The sequence below is a fragment of the Triturus cristatus genome, chromosome 9 (genome assembly GCF_964204655.1).
Source record: "Triturus cristatus chromosome 9, aTriCri1.1, whole genome shotgun sequence".
Lineage (NCBI taxonomy): Eukaryota > Metazoa > Chordata > Amphibia > Caudata > Salamandridae > Triturus > Triturus cristatus.
This window is the reverse complement of record NC_140592.1, coordinates 1,129,014,762-1,129,036,127: the sequence shown is the minus strand read 5'-3', so window position 1 is coordinate 1,129,036,127 and position 21,366 is coordinate 1,129,014,762.

Genomic DNA, 21,366 nt, shown 5'->3' with positions numbered 1-21,366 from the left:
AGGGCCTCAACACCTCCCTGGGCACTTGACCCTAGAGCTGTGGGGGAAGAGCACGTCTCTGACCAGGAGGGCAGGGGTGTTGCTCGCACACCCTCGCAGCGGCTGCCATTAAGTAGGGATGGTGGGTGATGTTTGAACTCCAGCCAATAGGTTTTGAGGGGAAATTGAAAATGTTTGTGAATATCCACAAACCCAAGTCTTGTGACTGTTCATGAAATTTGGTAAGTCACCATAACACTCCATGGAAGCACCCTTTTCCCATTCCTAGCTGGGATTATTTTGGAAATCTGCACGTCTTGCAGATTTCCCATTGCCATCCATGAGTTGTAGCCACAGAAAGGTTTGCAGATCCTCAATTTGTGAAAAAATAATTTCCTCATTCAAATTCAGGAGCCCCTTTTTGTGTATCTCAGTTTGACTAACGTGTGTGAAACGTTTTGTGTTTCGGTCCTTTGCGAGTAAATTAAGCGCCAACTTAATAAATGTCCTCATTTTCTTTTCCTGCCATGATTAGTTTCGACAAGGGCACCTGGCAGCCTCCCTAATGAACTTCCCTTTCCGGTGAAGCAGCTCTGCTGGTCCTGAAGCGATGCAGCCTTCCAGCCAAATACACTTAGAAATTCGTGGAGTGAAGGGTCTGCCTACCTCATCAGTTGCAGTTTCTCACCTGAGCGGTTTCTGCTCCAGCAGCAGAGCCTCCATATGCTTTCTCTGTGAGGAGAAGAGAATATGGGTCCCTAAGAGCAAAGGATGGGAAAGAAAAGAAGCATATTGCTTGTGTGTGCCTCTGTATGTCACATTTTTGTGTGGAATTATGTCGTGTTCATGCATAAGGTTGTATGACATTATATCAAGGGAAATAACTTTGCCTTACAATAATATCACATCCAATGCATTGATTACATTGCCTTCCTAACCCTATTACTATTATGTTTACTTATTATTCTTAAAAAGACTTATCTTGTGGTCAGGTTGAGGAAGCAGATGCAATATTATTGTCATGCGCAATAATACATGCGCTATAGGGGGCATAAGCCTCTGGTATTGGCTACTGATGATTGTTAGTGTGCTATCCGGGTTCTTTATAATTTACTTTGCACTTACAAGCACGATCGTGTGGTCCTCGGCCTCTACCATTAAAATACTGCACTTTAAACTGAATAAACTCCTCGTATCAGATTTTGAAAGTATTTATTTTCGTATTCCTTTGTTGCCCGGGCTCGATCATGAAATAAATAAATAGAGTGAAACGTTGTCAAATGTAGTAAATCATTCTAAAATGTTCTTTTTTTTACTTGTTTGAATTTGTAATATGTAGTCTTAGTTGTGCACAACTGTTTATGCCTTCTGAACTACTTTAAAGTGTGTGTCCATGATAAAATGATTATGCAGACTTATAATGCTCTTGTGGCCCCCAAGGACTCAATTTCTGGAAAAAACACAACACACATTAAGGGGTACAAAAATAAATTATCGGTCCACGTGGGTGGTTCCTAATGATGGGGTTGTTGAATGTCAAGGTTGCGTGGTATTGATTACACCTCATCCCTCTTTCCTCCACCAACCTGCACTTCCTGTCTCTTTTACCTCACACTTATTAATTTCTTCCATGCATTTTTCTTTGTCACTGGTTCCTATCTTTCTACACCTCTTTTTTCTACCTTTTCTGCTTTTTCTCTGGGACAAAGTCTAATGATAAGAAATGAGTCCCGTCCCTTAAATGCGAGTCTCGACGACCACCATCTGCAACCACCGGCATAAATTAAGCATCCAGTCCCTCACATCCCTAACCTAAATAAATCTTTCAGCCTTTTTGTTTTAGTTTAGTCAAAATATTTTAAGTGCCTTCCAGCAGTGCCAGTACCAAATTACATAACTAGTTTTACTGGCAATGTCACAGTCTGCCCAAGTGGTTGAGCTGCATGCCTGCATAATTTGAATTATTGGTGTGGGCTTCTTGGCACATTGTTGGCAGCAAAAGGCAGCTGCTCCACACACCTGCTGAAATAATCAGGAGTTGCAAACATGAGTGGTCTGTGGGATGAAAGCTGTTACTCCAGCTGTCAGATTCCAAGTATTTCGCCCAGCAGCAATCATTTTCGATTCAAAAGTGAAAGCCCGGATTGTGCCTTAAAGGATTTGCATTAAATAGCCACTTACAGTACGGGGAGAATTGCAATTTCTCTGAACCCAGGCGCATTGGAGGCTGAGGGAAAATTCCATGATTTATTGCTGCATTGAGAGTAGTACACATGGACGCAGTGGAGCAGAACCGCCTGTAGCAGCAAAGAGACATGACTAAAGTTCAGCAATGCCACGGATTGGATAATAAGAGTGTGCTGGAAATAACAAATCTCATGCATTGTGCTAGAGGAAATACTTACAAAGAAAAATGCACTTTCCACTCTAGGATTGTGTTTTTGCCATCTTCTCCTTCTATAACACGCCCTTGACATTTTAAAAAAAATGATACAATATGTGCAAAATAAGCCATAAACCTGTGTCACAAAAGCGTCCATCACTGGGGATTTCAGGGTGAGCAGTCGCTTAATTAACAAGACTGCCACCAATCAAAGAGGCAGGGAAAAAGTATCCCTTTGGATGTACGTTGGCACAGTGGCCTCACTAGGGTTGGTGTCACCCGGTGCGGGTAACTCATGGTGTCACCCCCTCATGACTTACCGCATGGACCTCCTCCGCTCCGAGTCCGCCAGGTTGGGTAAAGGGGAGCGTGCCAGGGAAGTTACTAGGCAGCACATCATTAGGACACTAGGGTTCAGCCAGCCAAAAATTAGGCAAAGGAATTTGGCTGGGGAGTGGTAGGTATCCGTGTGTCACTTGACACTCTTTCTCTTGGGACTATTACAGAGGAGAGAGGTGCTGCTGCAGCACACTGCGTGAGGTGAGCGGGAGGGGGGCTAGGGGAGCCGTAAAGCTTTAGGAGGGATAGTCTGCTAGGCGTGAGGGTAGTGCCTTGTGGCTGTGCATGGCTTGGGGGGGGTGGATCAGGTCGATGCCGGGTTGCACAGGACACTGGCATCCCACTTGGGACGGGAGTCCTTCTTGGGAGTCTTTCAAAGGTTCAGTGCAGTGTCTACGCGAGTGGGGGGCGTGGGCTGTGTGCGTGGTGCCTCCTTGTCAAGCGAGTGAAGAGCCCTAGGCGCTTTCATGGCGGTTCTGAGAGACCTGGGACGTTTTTCCCTGCCTTTGGTCAAGAGCTAAGGAACATGGTTTCCTGACAGTGCAAGGGGGGCCTTGGCGATATCCCCTGCGCATCGGACTCTCTGAAGAAGAGTACTTACTGTAGGACAATTTGCTGGCTGGCAGCCATGGGAGAGAACTCTTCGCCAGCTCGGGGGAAGGAGGGCGGTACCTTCTTCCAGTGCTTGGCTTGTGAACTGATGGGGACGATGTCGAACGATGTTTGAACACTCAGCCAGTGTCCGCTCCATGCACGGGCCATATGCAAACCATAACCTTGAACTACATTATTAAGCTCATGGTTCTTTCCACTATATTAGAAACCTGATGGGGAGTGCGGCTTCGCTTCAGGACAACACATGGAAACATATATATAAAGCTGGAGGAGGCATTTATTAGAAGGAAGGTTGTAGGTTCGACTGCCAACACATGGAACATTCATTTAGGGTGTTGTAATACATTGGTAGTTTTGCAAGTTGATAAGTAACAATTTGATAGGGGCCACAACCTGAGACAATGAGTGTCAAGACTTAAGTTTATATATTTTTAAGCATAGAAATAAATACTAAGTATGACAAAGGTTTTTCTTTATAAGTTAGCGGTGAAGAAATGAGTACATAAATATACTTTGGTGGCGCCCCAGGTATAGAGAATGAGAGGAATAGCGAGTACTCCTGGGAGTGCGAAAATAACATAACAGCGATGATAGGTCGTGTTTAGAAAAACAAATAATTGTAAAGGATAATCGCAAGTCAAAACATGCACATAATGAGGAACCTGAAGATCTTCATAGCAAGAATAAGGCCGTCCAGTTTGATATATGCATATTAATTAGTATAAACGTAATTTTGGACTACCCCTGATATAGTAAATAGACACCAGAGGAACAGACTGAAGATTCAATACAATACACTAGGGATAGGCTATCAATTGCGCTAGCTGCGTGTGTCACTTTTCGCCCAACTGTCCCAGACCCTGCCAAAGTTCTGACCATTTGCCTCCTGGCCTCACAGGAGTGCATCCTCCTCCCAGTGTGTCCTTAATATCACCCGCCCCCGATGGAACCTCTGCATATCCCGAATGCGGCCGTCCGATCCACAAGCACCTGAGCAACCACATGCTGGCTGCCCTCAGCACTCGCTTAAGTTGACCAGAGTGTTACAGTACTCAAATTTAGTTCTGTCACGGGCACCTTGTTGGTGTATTCATGAAGCCCTCACCCACCAACCTAGTTGGTGGCATGCTTCATCATCGGGCCCACCCAGTGACACCTAGTGTGTCCCGGGTATGCTACGACGCCTGATTACAGCGGAGCTGGTATATTGCTGAGAGTGCAGTGAGGTGAGGTCGGGACGACGGCAGGACAACAGGTACAAGGCAGGCACTGACCAGAAAGACTGGTCATCCCCTTACCGCTTCCCTCCAGGAAGCCTTGGCTAATAACCCAAAGCATATGCATGAGAAGGGAATCCCCCTCTCACATGTAGAAAAACGCCTTAGTGAGTGTATCACATAGTCTGTACCACAACACTAAGTCTGTTTTATTTCACCACACCTTTTTTAAAAAAACGGTCCTGAGGAAAGCCAGAACACTCTAAGGCACTGGCTGAAACATGTCGACCATCTGAAGGATGCAGGGGGCAGTAACTCGCCACCCTCACGCGTCCTGTAGCCTTACTTTTAACCGCTGGTGACGGCCCAGTTATTAAAATTTAATTTACCCTCGGGTACTGGGACCACCACCAAGCCGTTCTAAATCACAACTCACCCAACCTCACTGCACTCTCAGCAATATACCAGCTCCGCTGTAATCAGGCGTCGTAGCACACCCGGGACACACTAGGTGTCACTGGGTGGGCCCGATTATGAAGCATGCCACCAACTAGGTTGGTGGGTGAGGGCTTCATGAATACACCAACAAGGTGCCCGTGACAGAACTAAATTTGAGTACTGTAACACTCTGGTCAACTTAAGCTAGTCCTCTTTGTTTAATCACATATAAACCCTCGGGGACTCGGACTAGCTAACTAGTCCTCTCTCTCCCTCTTGTTACACGCATGCCCTCAGCACTCCCCAGCATTGCTCCCTGTATAGCGCCTCGTCATCCGATGAATGAACACCCCTCAACCTGCGCCTGGGATGCCCCGCAATGGACATGCCAACCGAGCCCCTCGCCACGCCTTTACTGCACTGCCGTTGATAACCTCCTCAAACCCTCCTGTACCTGTGTGATGCGCCCTCGCTGCCCCTGGGCAAGGCTCCACTGTACCTGCACGTGGGCCGCTGATGACCTCCTCGCACCTTCACCCCTGATGCACCCGTACCATAACCGGACAATTCCCGAGCTTTTCTCGCCTCCCCCCGTCCGCCCCCAGCCTCAAAGCCCTCCTTGAGCACCCATTGCGTCACACCAGGACCAAATGTTCCCTCCCGTGGTACTCCGACGAGTTCACCCAATCTGCCCAGGATCACACCACCATGTCGATCCATACCGAGATCCAAACCCAATCCCCCCGCTCCAAGTCGGCCGCTCTGAGCACACGGTCCCCCTCCCCCCCCATATCTTGCCAGATTAGTGCCGCTGTTGTCTGCCTGTGCCGAGGACCGGAGGCGCACTTAAAACCAATATTCGCGGGGCGGGGGGGGGGGGGGGGTATTGAACATAAAATAAACTATTAAATGAAAAATAATAATTTCGGGGCGGGGGGGGGGCTGCATCTTTAAGCAATAGGCAGAGTGGAGCTGCAGGGGCTCTTAGAAAAGGTGAAACAGCCAGGCCTCATTAACGTGCAAATGGTATTTTAAAGACCTGTGAAGTGCTCTGTTGCGGCTGTGTGTGTGTGTCCCAGCCCGGTGTTGACATACACGATGGAGGGTGGGGGGTGGGGCTGAAGCCCTGGAGTACAATGGGTGTTGCGCGCGAGCAGTGACTCCTGCTACCAAACTATTAGCGCCAACCACTAACTCTGGAGACACGCCCCTTGCAGCGCCTGGCTTTGCTTTCCTCCACCCGATGCGAGGTAATGCCCATTGAATTCATGGCATGGCCCACTTCCAACTGAGCATCCCGCATCCCCGCCCCCCCCTCCTCTTCACGAGCGCCATTCCTTGCACCTAAGTGTGGGAAATAAATTACAGACCCAAGCCTTCTCGGGTGCACCCCGCCCCTACCCTTCCAAAACTTGTACCCAGATGCCCCCACCCCCCTCTGTATGCCCCTCCTCGTCCCTCTGCCGCACTTCATCCCTCACATGTAACACACGCTAACTGTGGCCTGATGGGCTCGAAACTCCACCCTGCCATCTGCCAGCACTTGTGCGCACCATTGAACCGCTAACTTCGCCCCCGTCAACAGCGAACCCATAGTGCCTCACCTCGTAGTCCACCTCACTGTGCCTATTCCAATCCCACTGTTCCCCCCCAAGTCTGGGCGTGTGGCAAGCACCACCACTCTCGCCCTGCGGCCCTCCACTACTCCTGGGTGTGCACTTCCCCGGATGACCCACCCCCTACGCAGGGGACAGAGCTGCACCCCGTGCGCGCCGTCGCAAGGCTCACCAGGTGGCAAGCCGTGTGTGGAGCAACACCCCTGGTCCTCGGTCCTCTCAGCGCCACTACTTCCCCCTTATCCCGCAAGGATGGAAGCCCCAGTTAATCCCGACCAGGGCTCGAACCGCCAAATCGGGCCTCCGACAAACAAGCCATCATCTAGTGCCGGCAACTCCTTCACTGCTGCCGATTTTGGAACGGGAGAGTGAAGTTAGAACTTTGAAATGGTGAGAACAACCGCGGCCCTTACCTTTTCTTTAGACTCCACTGTGGTGGTGGCTGGGCCCTTAGGGGTTCTGCAAATCGCCCAGCAGCACTCCCCCTGCCGAGGCGAGACTGTCTGTCTCCACTCAGTCAGTCCAAGTGCGTGGTGGTGGCGCGCGTCAGAGGAGCACAGCGCGGGGGCTGGCCCAAGGCCGTCATTGGTTGCACTGTAAGATTGACGGCCCTGGGACCCACAAACTGGGTACGCCGCCGCCGTGCATCGCACCATCATCACCACTATAGTAGTAGGTGGTGCGTGCGTGGCATGCACTGCAGTGCAGTATTTGTTGTAAGCAGGTGTGCTTGCAGAGCAGAGGCGAGGCTGCAGAGCTGTGTTACACAGCGTAACCAGATTGGTGTCACCCCATGTTATGGTGTCACCCGGTGCGGTCCGCACCCCTCGCACCCCCCTAGTGACGCCACTGCGTTGGCATCGTATAGACCCTAGTTCTGATCCCTGGTATTGACTCCTCTAGAATGACCATTTCCGGGAGTCTCAAAAATTAGTGGGAAATTATGGGTGATTATGAGCAGTTGGGAAATAACATGGAAATTATGCTTACCTTTGGTGATTTCTGCATGTTTCCCCCCGGTATGCAGCCATTTTGTGTATAATGCACTATGGGCCGATTTCCAGCAAACGCTTGAAGGATAATGCCAATATTTTGGAGTGCACTCTGAACTACACTGGGAACCCCTGGATGGTTTGCTGAAGATGGCAGAAATGTTCCATCTTATGTAGCCAAATTATTAATAGCATTGTCTACTCGTTATTGTTGGGCTAGTAGTGTTTCAGGAAGCTCCACAAGTAGGACATTCCAGTAGTCAACTTTTTTTGTTTTTGTTTTTAGAGTTTTTATAGCATGAACTAGACCCACAGATATCAGAGCGCTTTACATGAGCATCAGTTGCGTTGCAGAGGGACACATTATTTTTGGTGGGTACTTGGGGCCATATTATCAAGGAACGGCGATAACATTATCGCCGCTTTAGCGGCAGGAAACTGCAGCTAAAGCGGCGATAATGGGCTTGATAATATGCCCTTGTGAATTCCCATAGACGCCCAGGTTCTGGTGTGAACCTGGGCTTCTATTGGAATTCACAAGGGCATATGATCAAGCCCATTATCGCCGCCAATAATGTTATCACCATTCCTTGATAATATGGCCCTTGGAGATTAAGTGATTTGCCCAGAATCACAGGATGTTGAGGGTGGCTGCCGAGACTCGAACCCGGTTCTTCAGATTCAAAGTCCACCACTCTAGCCCTAAGGCTACATCATCTCCCATTAACTGTAGAGTTAATGTGTGCTCCTACTACTAGATTATGAGTTTCTGTGTGTCATAAATACAATTTCCCTCACAGTTACCGCTTCCTAAACAAAAAATCTTTGATGATGCTGTCAATATAAGGTGTGGGCTCATGACTCCATTCAAAATAAACCAAAGATTCTTAACCAGGTATGTGATTCAAGAGGTAGCCTCAAACAACTGTGGGGCCTCTGGGCATAAAGTAGTCAATCACAGATATGGGCAGGACCAAGCAGAATGACCTCAAATATAGTGGCAGTAAACTTCAGTCCATATACTACCAATCAGCTGGTAAATTTATTTAAGCTTAGCCTAGGCTTTTTCAAATATGACATTTGGACCATTTACTTGCAGATTGATGTGAACATCATTTGCACAGGAGTGGAAGGTCCAATACATGAGGGACACCACAATCAATGGAAAGGTGGTTAGATGTGAAAGGACCCAAAGTAACACACTGGTAGACATTTACAGGCAATTTGAACTGGGTGTGCATCACAAACGTGACACAAACTCTTTACAAAGTGATGTGCTACTTTGCACTACTTTGCGACAAGGGGGGATCCTACTGGTGGCCCCAAGGCATTTCCATTCCACCACTTTTGATGCAAATCCCTATCTACTGACATTTGTAGACAGGGACTTGCGCAACAAATCCCATCTCCTTGATGTAGGTGTAACAGTAGAGCAAGTTTTCAAAGTCACCACACTTTCCCAGCGTTGCCTATGTGGTACACAGTTCAGCACACATAAAAAGTCAGGGAAATATCAAATTATGTCTGTTAGACCTGGCATCTTTTGGTGTGTTTCCCCAGTTTTTTTGCTTTCTGACCTCCCGGTTTTGACTCTGTTTTTGCTGGTTTAGTGTCTCTGCGCACTTTCTCACTGCTGTTCAGTGTTCAAGTGCAAGTGCTCCTATGGTAAATTGTTTTATGGATTGATGTTTCCATGATTTGGATATTTGATTTACTAGAAAGCCCCTAGTAAAGTGCACTGAGGGTGCCAGGGCCTGTAAATCAAATGCTGCTAGTGGGACTGCAGCACTTGTTGTGCCTCCCACACAAGCAGCCCTGTAAAGGATTCTCAGACCTGCCACTGCAGTGTCTGCGTGCAGTTTGTAACTGCCATTTCGACCTGGCAAGTGCACCCACTTGCCAGGCCCTAATTTTCCCTTTTCGTATATGTAAGTCAACCCTAAGGTAGGTTCAAGGTACCCTAGGGGGCAGGGTGCCCTGTATATTAAAGGTAGGGCATGTACTGGTGTGTGTGATATGCTGTGGTAGTGAATTACAGTGTATTTCGTTGTTCACTATAGAAAGGCATCTGTCCCATAGGATAGAATGGGAGTTTGCTTATAACATCTTATAAGCATATCTTCCCATTGGGACAAGATAGAGAAATGGGGTTTAGTATGCCTGAACTCAGAATATAAAAATGCATCTTTTAGTAAAGATGATTTTTATGTTCTGTGTTTGAAAATACCACTTTTAGAAAGTAGGTATTTTCTTGCTTCGCCATCCTGTGTGTCTCTGCTGGGTTTGTAAATTGACTGTCTGGCTTTGGAGTGACAGAGGCTGGGGATGTGCATTCTCTTCAGACAGCCACTGTGGGGGTCGAGGTGTGTCCTGCCTTTCCTGAATGAATCAGGGCTGGGCTGAATAGACCTGGGCCACATTTAAAGTAGTGGGAGGAGATTTCCTTGCACCTGAATGGGCCTGATCTGCCTTAAACAATGCTGCTGCCACCTACTGCCAGGAAGCTGGGCCAGAGAGGACAGAATTGGTTTTGGTTGGGCACAGACACTCTTTTCCAAAGAAAACAAAGAAAAACTGAGTATAAATATTTGGGTCCAAACCCCAGAACTTTAGAACTCACTGGGACCAAGGAACCTGCCAAGAAGAAGAGCTGGAAGAACTGCCAGGAGGAGTACTGCCCCTTTGCTCTCTTGTTGCCTTTCTGGGTTAGCCTTCAGTTGCTGCTAATGCCTTGGGTACTGAAAGGACTGGACTGAACTTTCTTCACTTGTGCTGAGTATCTCCAAGGGCTTGAAGTAGAGCTTGCCTCATGTTCTGAAGTCTCAGAGACTGCAAAGACTTCACCGACCTCTGGGTACCCCCTCTGGAACTGTGGTTTCAGTTGCCACAGAGGGGGGAATGCAACCGACTGACTCTGTCGCTGGCTCCATGTCCTAAACGCACCACAGAGATTGCACCACAGCACAACCCTGGTCTCACCGACAACGACAACAACCACCGCCACCGAGCCACTGCTTGCACAGTGACCTGTGGGCATCACAGTCCACACCACCTCGCTTCACTTTGCAACCTGGTTTCACTGATACTCTCTCTGCCCGCTGACTTCGACACCTGTGATCGCACTGTGGCTCACGTGCACTCACACGTGGGACAGCCCTGTCCCACACCACAGTCTGGACCAACCAACGCTAGGTCCCCGCAACCGGCTCTGTCACCTGCGCCGTGATCTGACAGCACCGCCATGAGCACTGCCTTCACTCCGCACCGCAGCCCTGGTCTCATCAATGCTGCTGGATGACTGTCATCAAGCCACTGCCTGCACCGCGAGTTGAGGGCACCTAACGTAGCACCGCTACGCTTCACCTCGCAACCACGACAGTTGGCACGACTGGTCCGCACCAACGTGATCGGCTGCAACAAAAAGTTACTGTTTTCGAGTCTGCCGACACCCCTACCGACGCTGTCAGATGGAACTGTTGGGTTCTGTTGTTTTCAGCACAACTGTAGCACCGGACAGTGCTACTGACCTCAAGAAACTGCATTTTAAGGTTATTCTTGTAAAGTGCATATATTTAAGTACTGTATGTTGGATTTTTATCATTTTAGTTTTGTTTCAAATATATAAAGTATTGGATATTTTTCTGAAATTGTGTGGTGTCCTTTTGTAGTGTTTTCACTGTATTACTGTTGATTATGTGCAAATGCTTTACACACTGCCTCTGAGATAAGCCTGACTGCTCGTGCCAAGCTACCAAGGGGCTCAGCAGGGTTTATTTCAGTAGTGTATCCCCCTTATCCTGAATAGAAGCAAGGGTCCCTACTTGGACAAAGGTGCAAACCATTGCCAACTAGAGACCCCCATTTCTAACAATGTCAAAGCATAGTTTTTTTCCTGGTGGAATACCCTTCCAGTACAAAACCCTTGCTGCATGGGTATGTGCGGTGGTGGAAGGCAGCCTAGAGTGCTAAGGGGAGAGATAAACCGTGCCATATAATAATATATTTGGTGTTGTTTTTCTCTCTCCCTTTGAGGGAATGCACTGCAGCAACCTTAATTTCTGTGTTGCACCGACAGTTAGTAAATTTTCCCATTGTGCTCTCTCCTTTATAAAAGATGGTGGTGATTGTGTTGTTGGGTCATTGGCACCAACCACAGATCTCAGTTCAAGTTATACAGGGAGGATTACTGTGTGAAATGCTGCTGAGAGGTAGAATTCACCTGATCAGAGCAGTAAAGTATATTGTCCTATACAATAATTCAGACAGTTTCTGTGCATTGTCTGAGATGGAAAAAAAGACTAATATGAGTTGAGGATGTTAGACTCCTCTAAGTGAGCTTGATGCTGTTGACAAACAACCTTTTTCAAAATCATGGCTAACCACAGTAGGTCTGTAATTGGGCAGAAGTTGAAAAAAGCTGCTGAGAAATAATGTTTTTAAGCAATGTGATCACCATCACCTTTTTCAGGTTTGCAGGGACAGCACCAGCGGAGAGAGGTTCATTATGGAGTGAGTTTCAATGGGGCCTGAACCATAACATTCTCCTTAGCTGCCAATGCAGGAAAGGGATCTGTCAATTTACATATTGATTTGAGAGTACTGAGCAAAGTAACACATTCGCGATCAGCCATCTCTTCAAATGGAAATTGAGACTGCAGTGAGAGGGGATATATGACTTAAACATGCATATTTGCAACCAGGAAGAGTATATTGTATCTCATGTCTTTTGTATACTCATTTCCCACACTACTACTAGTACTACTCAGCAATACTAGTACCATGTTATACTTGCACAAGCACCTAAACATGACTAAATTGATACAACAATATGTCTATGTATTATTTCTAATACTTTTGTACGATGTGATTTGGATTTCAGATGCAGGTTGTTAGACCTGTCATCCTTAGGGTTCTCTTTCCCACAAACATTTTGCCTTACTCCTCCTGTTTTTGATGAATTCTGTTTTTCTAGTCTGTGCTCTAACGTGCTGGCGCTTTCTCTTTTAAACATGGTGAAATTAGCTCACACCCAATTGCCACATTTAATTTACTTGTAAGTCCCTAGTAACGTGGTAGTACATGTACCCAAGGCTTCTAAATTAAATGCTACTAGTGAGCCTGCAGCACTCATTGTACCGCCCACTTAAGTAGCCCTTTAACCAAGTCTCAGGCCTGTGTTTGCAGGCTGTGTATGCAGTTGTAAACTGCCATTTCGACCTGGCAAAATAAACGTTTTACGAGGCCCAAGCCTTCCTTTTTAATACATATACGTCAACACTAGGGTATACCCTAAAGAGCCCATAGGGCAGGTTGCAGTGTATTTAAAAACCTTAAAAAGTACATTTAGCTTTTACTTGTTGTTGCAGTGAAAAACTCTTAAATTCATTTTTCATTACTGCAAGGCCTGCCTCTCCCATAGGATGACATTGGTTTACCTTATTACATTTAATAAGTGATAACTTTAATTTGGGAGCAGTTAGTATTGTTGAGCTTGTCCTCTAAAGATCTGTAATTTAAAACCGTCTTTAAGGTTAAAGTTGGATTTTAAGTCACAAGTTTGGAAATACCACTTTTGGAAAATTGGCATTTTCTTGCCCCAACCATTTGGTGCCTGCATCCTTTATCCTGGGTCACATGAGTAGATGTAGCCAGCAGTTGGTCTTTGTGTATTACTCCCAGACAGTGAGACTGTTAGAAATGGGGTTTCTGGTTGTCGGAGCAGCACCCTGCACAAGCAGGACCCACCACTCTAGCCAGGTTAATCTAGATACACACTAAAAGATAACATGTGCTTACCCTCTGCTAGCATGGCACAGAACAGTCAGGCTGATCTAAAGAGGCAATGTGTAAACTATTTGTGCAATACACACACAAACAGTAACACAATAAAAACACCACAAAAAGACTCCACACGAAGTTAGAAAAATAGATTATATTGACCAGAAACATCAAAAAACCAGCAAGTAGAACTGGAGTTATGAATTTTGAAAGAATAAATCAAAACGTAGTGCTTAGAAACATATAGAGCTTCTGGGTTACTTGAGGTTGTGCTGGACTGGGGTAGATCCAAAGCTCAAGCCGACTGTGATGGAGGGCAGGCCGGCTACGGCCTTCACGCAAGTCCTGCTGAAAAAGTACCTTGGATGGAGCAAGCGTCGACATTGAGGGCTCAATGAATTGGTTCCGATCCGTGCAGACGATGAAGGCATTGTCAACAAACCCCTCAATGCTGCAGGTGCTGTGTCGTATTTGAGCCGCTCTGTTCGCTGTCACTGAGCTGCGCAGTCCATCGAGGCGATGTTGTCAATCGGCTCCTGCATTGGTGTGAAAGTACAATGCAGCAGTTCTGATCACTGCAAAGCCTTAACTGTGTCAATTTTGATGGTTCTGGACAGCAGAAGTCACCTTTCAAGGGTACAGGACTGGATTGGTACCACTTGGCAGGGCATGTCTTACAGATGGCATAGTCCAGGTGCTGTTGCAGAGTTGAAGGAAGTATTTGATGGCCCGGAGACTTTAGAGCAGGGGAAAAGCAAGCAAGCCCTTGGAATCACGCTGGGTTCAAGTGAGATGCGTTCAGCCCTTGTCCACAGCAGGGCAGAAATCAGCAGGCAGCAAAGCAAAAAAACACTCCTTCAAAAGCAGCAGTCAAGCAGAGTGGCAATCCATGTAACATAGCAGTCTTCACTTCTGGCAAGGTTCTTCACATGCCTAGTAGTGTATTGTCTAGGTAGGATCAGAGGCCCAGTACTTATACCCATTTGTTTCTTTTAAGTGGTGGTGACATCTATGCAGGCCCTCGAAGTGCATAGGTCCACCTTTCTTGCCAGCCCTGGCTCCAGACTATCAGTAGGGGGTAATCACCCCCTTGTGTGAGGAACAGAACACTGCCTTTTTCAGGTGTAATTGTCAGCTCTCTCCCTCTATCCCTCTCTTCCTACCCAGGAAGAACTATCAGAATGTAGATGAATGCAGATGAGTCCTATGTAATGCCCAGATGTGTATGGAGACAGGCTGTCAGGCACAAAGTGCAGTAAATACAGAGAAATGTCCACTTTCTAAAAGTGGCATTTCTAAAACAGTAAAGTTAAATCCAACTTCACCAGTAAGGAGGATTTATCATTACCATTCAAAACATATATAACATGAAAAAGCTACACCTCTATGATCAGGAAGTACAGCTTAAAGTATATTAAGGAATTCCCAATGCTGGCCTATGGAAGGGATAGGCCTCACAGTAGTGAAAAATGAAATAGGCTGTTTGTCACTATCAGGACATGCAAAACATAAAAGTACAGCCCTACCTTTTACTTACATAGCACCTTGCGCATAGGATTACTTAGGGCCTACCTTAGGGGTGACTTATATCTAGTCGCACAATTCGTCTAGGTGGTAAAAAAAACTCGTCAGGGCTATGTGGAGTTCCGCGGACAGGCAGAGTTTCCTGGTACGCCAGTTCGAGTTGTGTTCTTACATACGCAGTGCAGAGTATGCTCTTGCGTTTTATATCGTGTGCAAATGGCATCACATGGTTTGCATGGGTGCAGCCATCTTGTTTTCTTAATCTGTTCATGGTGCTGGGCGGTTTTAGAATCCTTTCTCAATCTTTTCAATTCTTCCTAAATAATCTACCCTTCATTCTTATTTATTGTATGAATGTGTGTTTTGTGTCTGTTTATTTTAATTTGTTTTCATTACTTTCATGTTTTTTGTGTTTTCATGATTTTTGTATTTTTCCTTTACTTCTTTACTTCTTTAGTTGTATTTCATTTTATTCCTTCCTTCCTTCCTTCCTTCCTTCCTTCCTTCCTTCCTTCCTTCCTTCCTTCCTTCCTTCCTTCCTTCCTTCCTTCCTTCCTTCCTTCCTTCCTTCCTTCCTTCCTTCCTTCCTTCCTTCCTTCCTTCCTTCCTTCCTTCCTTCCTTCCTTCCTTCCTCCCTCCCTTCCTTCCTTCTCCTGTTTTTATTTTTTTCTCCCCACCCAGAACCATGTCAGAGCAGGGCAAACAGGGAAGTGGAGCGCCAAACCCCCACCTCAAACTGCGAGCAGCAGCGGCCGCCTATCCCGCGGATGGCGGTGCTGACAAGGTGTGAAGCCCTGGACAATCCTGTGTGAGGCGGAGGTGGCAACACTAGTTTTTTCATGCAGTGCCACCTCCCTTCCATGCTAGCAGCAGGTGGCAGGCCTGGCAGTGGGTATCCCTTGCAGGATCATTGGCTGCATTTGGGGAGGGTGTGCGGGTATGTGCGGCACACCAGCAAAGTCCGGTTCAACGCCCAGCAGCTGACGCACTGCTGGGCAAATATCCTTGACTCAGAGCAAGACCTGCTCAACCTGCTAGGTGTCGAGATTGCAGGGCTCGGTGAGTATTAAATATTTTTGTGTTCTACAAGGCTAGCATTTTTTGCTGAATAGCATGCTGCTCAAACTCAGAGGTAAGTTACGTTTAAGAATATTATTATGTGATCCAGTTTAAACTAGGCAGGTGCTCGGTGCTACCTAATTGTACTCAGTGCTAGCTTTGGCTGATATTTAAGAAGCCATTGCTGACTCCTCTGTCCTCCTGTTACCATAGTGAATTTGTGGTATCAGTGAGTTAGTGTTCGCTTTGACTTTCTTTATGTCACTTGTACATTCCCAAACAATTTCACAGTGATGTGTAGTACTAGTATGGATCTATGAATTGCAAAACAGTGAGACTGAGTTGGTCCATCAAGGGGGTTGAGAAATGAGAATAGAATCAAAGACCATTCATTGCAATTCATTAACTTAAAATGTAGATTTTTTAAAGAAATTTGGAAAAGGAGTTTTAGGATTAGGTATGGCCAATTCAACGGTAGTTGATACTAGTACTATAGGCGATCTGATTTATATAAGTACAATGTTACTGCTTTTGCTTGTCATGATAATTTTGTAGAACGTAACGGTACCACTAATATATTTTTTTATCTTCTTTATTTCTTATTGCAGCACCCAAGGGCAAGAAGAGGGGCTTCACAGAGGTGGATCCAGGAAGAGCTGAGGAGGAGGCACCGACCACCATTCCCACTACAGATGGCTCTGCTCAGCCCAGTAAGTCCTATTATTTATTAGAATTATTTCTCTAACTTTTACTTCTGTCCACTATTATACTACTTTTAATTTTACCTTGTTATTTTTTTTTATACTGTCTCCTTTTTTCCCCCAACTCCCCTATCCAATTTTTGTTTAGTTCCTGTTATCCCTGCATTATCTTTTTTTTACTTAGTTCATGTTTTTAATTTTTTTTTGGTAGCTGACTTTTTCGTCTGTAATTTGTTTCTGCTTTGTTGGTTATCTTTCTCTCTCCCCTATATATCTTGTGGTACTGGAAGACTAAACAAATAAGAAGACTGTTCCACTCTTAAGGGTATTCAAAGGTAGAGAATGGGTACGCCGCTTTGTGAAGCTTATTGGGTGCAGTTGGGTATCGCCTACTGCTCTGAAGCGTAACTTTAAATGTTCACTAATGCATTTTCCTGAAAGGGAAAAATGTCCCACTTTACGCACCACTGGTGAGTTTTGACCATGTATATTTTCCACAAATAGTAAATCTTGACTTAATACTCACTGAATGTCATCAATTTTTATCAATTAGAATCTTCCATCAAATTTGATGTTGATTATGTTGTAGAAGATATTCTCCTGATGAAGGGCCAGTCCCGAAATTCAGTGAGATACTAAAGAATTGATGGTAGATATAGTGTGATGGACTAACACTACAGATATGATTAACCTACATCAATAAAGGAAGTTTGGAATTGATAAAATTGATGACATTCAGTGATTATTATCTCAAGGATTACCTATTTGAGAAAATATACATGGTCAATACTCACCAGTGGTGTGCAAAGTGGGAAGTTTTTCCCTTTCAAGAAAACGCATCAGTGATCTGTAAAACTAAGAACTGATTATTGGTACTCTACTGTCTACTGTGAAGATTGCAGGCAAAAGTAAGCTAGTATTATAAATAATTTTCACATGTGTGTTTGTTGAGAAGACTTACTTTTTTTGCTCATGCTCTAACAGTTAACGAGAGAGTGCCCATGGTCATAGACCACCACCGTCCTAACCACCCCCAATGTTGTCCTATATAATTAATTCATACAGTATAATAGCAGTTTCCATGACAGTGCAGCATAGCTGGAAATTATGAGGTCCCATTGCATTTGCCACCCAACACCATATGTCTTTCATTGACCATTACTATCCAGCCTTTCATTGACATAGTCATTACCATTGCTTCATGATCACAGATCGTATTATTTCACAATGTCATGATACTTATACTTTACTTACAGCCGCGGCCCGTGGAGGGAGTTCGGTGGGGCAGTGAGGCGGGGTGGGGGAGGGGCAGGGTGGGGGAGGGGCAGGGTGGGGAATTGTAAACACTGGAATATGTATGAATGGAGGTAAGTACACATTTAAATAAATAAAACAAATTCCGTTGTGCGTGCTGCATCGCAAAATGCGGTGCAGCGCACGCAACGAAATTTGTTTAATTTATTTAAATGTGTACTTACCTATCATCAGTGATATCATTTGAGATGTCATCAGTGATGTCATCAGTGATGTCACTGACCATGTCATGAATGATGTAATATGTGACATCATCAGCAGTGCATTGCGGGCGCACGAGTTATAGTTAGCAGAACTAACTATAACGGAGGAATTTCTATAGTTTTGTACGAGTGAAATGGCCAGCTAACTATAACACCCCTGAAACCTATGTTTTTTTGTGTGAATTTCTAAGGTTTTTTAAATGCTAATTTCTAACTATAATGTCTCTGAAACCTATGATTTTTTTCAGTGAATTTCAAAGATTTTTAAATGCTAATGCACTTAGTATAGACATAGAGGGAATACGAGCAGCCTGTAGCAGACAGAACTCAAAAGAGTGTTTTCATCTGTGCAGTGTCATTCCAATAAGCAACAGGGGAGCCGCTCGCAGCAGTGTGGTGCTGTGGTGAATCTTGCTGCTTTCAGGAGAGACTCCGGGACTGCGAGGACCAGCAGCCCTTCAACACCTCCCAGCTGCGTCCTCTTCCCGCCCGCCCTCAGCTGGTTGAAAACTGCTCGCGGCCCCCGCTTCGCAGGAGCCGCTCGCAGTAGTGTGGTGCTGTGGTGAATCTTGCTGCTTTCAGGAGAGACTCCGGGACTGCGAGGACCAGCAGCCCTTCAACACCTCCCAGCTGCGTCCTCTTCCCGTCCGCCCTTCTCTGACCATTTATCCATTCAAGAGCCACCGCTGCGCGGGACGCGCGCGGGCGAGCGCCGGGTGAAGCCCGGGCCAAGGGCGGGCCCGTTTAAGCCCGTTGTAGCCCGGTGGAGACCGGACTGGGCTACCCCTCTGACATCTCGTTAGTATTATTATCTTTTGAAACAATTGGGGGTTCTATCACGCAGCTATGCCAGCTCGTGAAAATAGGGCCAAAGTTGCAACGCAGAGTGGGAACTTAACAGGAACTTTAGATAATTTTATAATCAGAGCGAATTCGGTCATAGACCAGGGGATTACTCTAATGGAACGCCGGGTGTCACAAGATCTAGCCCTTGCAAAAAGATCTTCAATGGGTCACCTGGCAAACGCTCGCACACCTGAACCTGCGCTACGAGCAAATATAAATGATGCCCTTGTGATCATTCACAGTACCCCAACTCCACAGCACTTTGTGAATATTACCTCACCGGATCAATATACAGATTCAAGGGGGTCAGAGCTTATCGATATTTTACCAATGGTTTGCGCACAGGGAAGACCAAACACACGACAGTTGAGGGCAAAACGGGAGGGAGCGATATCCAAATTAAAAAAAGGGGCAACTATCGACAACAAAGTTAGTGGGCAGGACAATGATAAAAGGACTGTCGAGAACAATACTTCAACAATTCTGCATAAGGAAAACCGGGACGCTAATAATTAGATTCTACCACCTCATCAGGGAAGAACTCCCTCGCGCAAAGACGCCGCCACGAGAAAACAACTGGCTGGGGAGGATTCTCTTCTTGATAAACTTGGTGCCCTGTTAACATCTCTTCTCCAGCCATTTGAACTAAGACTCTTGCGAATGGAACAACAGCTTGGCAAGATGGAACAAACATGCACGGAGGTTGCAGACAGCTTAAAGGCAAATATGTTGCAACCAAATAACGTACAGCCAAACCAGGCACAAACAAGGGTCGTAATGCATAAACCTGCCACCCCAGCTGCGCTATCCAACTCTGTAATATCAAATGTGAAGCCAACACCATTGATGGGCATTTCTAATAATACTTTGGGGGAGGGAACCTCTGCCCAGCCTGCAAAGACTGGGCGGTCTGTTCCCGCTTTAGTCACCCCAGGGGTTCAAAGAATAGATCTTCCACCGGATTCTAGCCCGTTTGTGGTTGTTTTAACAGGGGTCCCTGAAACTAACAACTCCAGTGTGGAATCATTCGAGTCCCGAAAAAACAAAGTTGCTGATTGGCTCAATAAAAACAGACCACTACCCCCTCTCACCTCTAGTAAGATACTAATGGTCCGGAGGCTGTCTTGGGTGGGGCATAGGAGAAAAAACATAAATGGCGACTGTATAGTGGTTAATTTTAAGGACCCGCAAATTGTAGAACATATCTGTAATTGGCGGTCTCACACCCCTGGAGCTATCATTCGACCACTCCCACTGTCATACTTCTATCCGCCAACCCAGTCTCTAGATACACAAGGGGACTGGAAAATAGTAGACAATCTAGGTGGGGGGAGGTTAAATAGGGGTTGGCTTCGCCACCCTCCTCCCCCAAGCCAAGTCCACTAAGCTTATAAAACAGGTTTAGTGGATTAGATCTTGTTGATTGACTGAATCCAAATGAGGAAGCTGATTCTGCTATTGTACAAAGAAAGGGATGTTCCTATTCGGGGGCAGAGTTTGGACAAATTGAAGGAGCACCATTATCTGGTGATTCATCTATTGCCCAAATGACTAAAGCACATCTACTGGACCCTATTAGGGGTGTGGATGATGTTACTTTTGGCGAAAAGGCTTCTGCTTGCTCGTTGTACTCCCTTAATGACTTGTTTGGGAACCTGTTTCAAGTGGGAGTGGATCTATTATCTCCTGTCCGGAGGAAAGAGAACAAAATATCCTCAGAGTCCTGTCCTGGAATGTGGCGGGCCTATCCAATAAACTTCCCTGCCCAGAGTGGGGTTCTTTCATTGATAAGTTCGATATTTGTCTCTTTCAAGAGACCTGGGCTAGGGAAGAGCAATCTAGTGTTGGCTACGCTACATATCATACTCCCGCCCTCTGGGAGGGCTAGGGGCGTCCATCTGGGGGGCTTACCATCTGGGTTGGGGTACACCTAGTATGTATGGTGGAGCCCATGATCACCTCCTCAGATGATGTGCAGTGTGTGATCCTAAAGTGGGTCAACTCTCCCAAGCTTGCCATTGTGAATGTTTATTCACGACCGGTTGGTATAGCTAGAGAGTCAACTGCCATCGAAGAGTTGTCACTCTTTTTATATACCATCCCGAGTGACATATCTCTCCTAATAGCCGGTGATTTCAACTGCCATTTTGAGCCGCTTCGGGGAATGCCCGAGGGGGCTCTAACGGCTCAAGATGATCATTGGGCTATACCACCATGCCAATCCCCCTGCCCCAGAACTTGGTCCCCGTTAGCGGTCCAGATCACAGCATTGACCCTAAACCACTCGATTAGGGCGTGCAATGGCCGTATCCAATCTGACATCCCCTCAAGTTGTACCTCCAATAAAAAGGGGCAGGAGTCG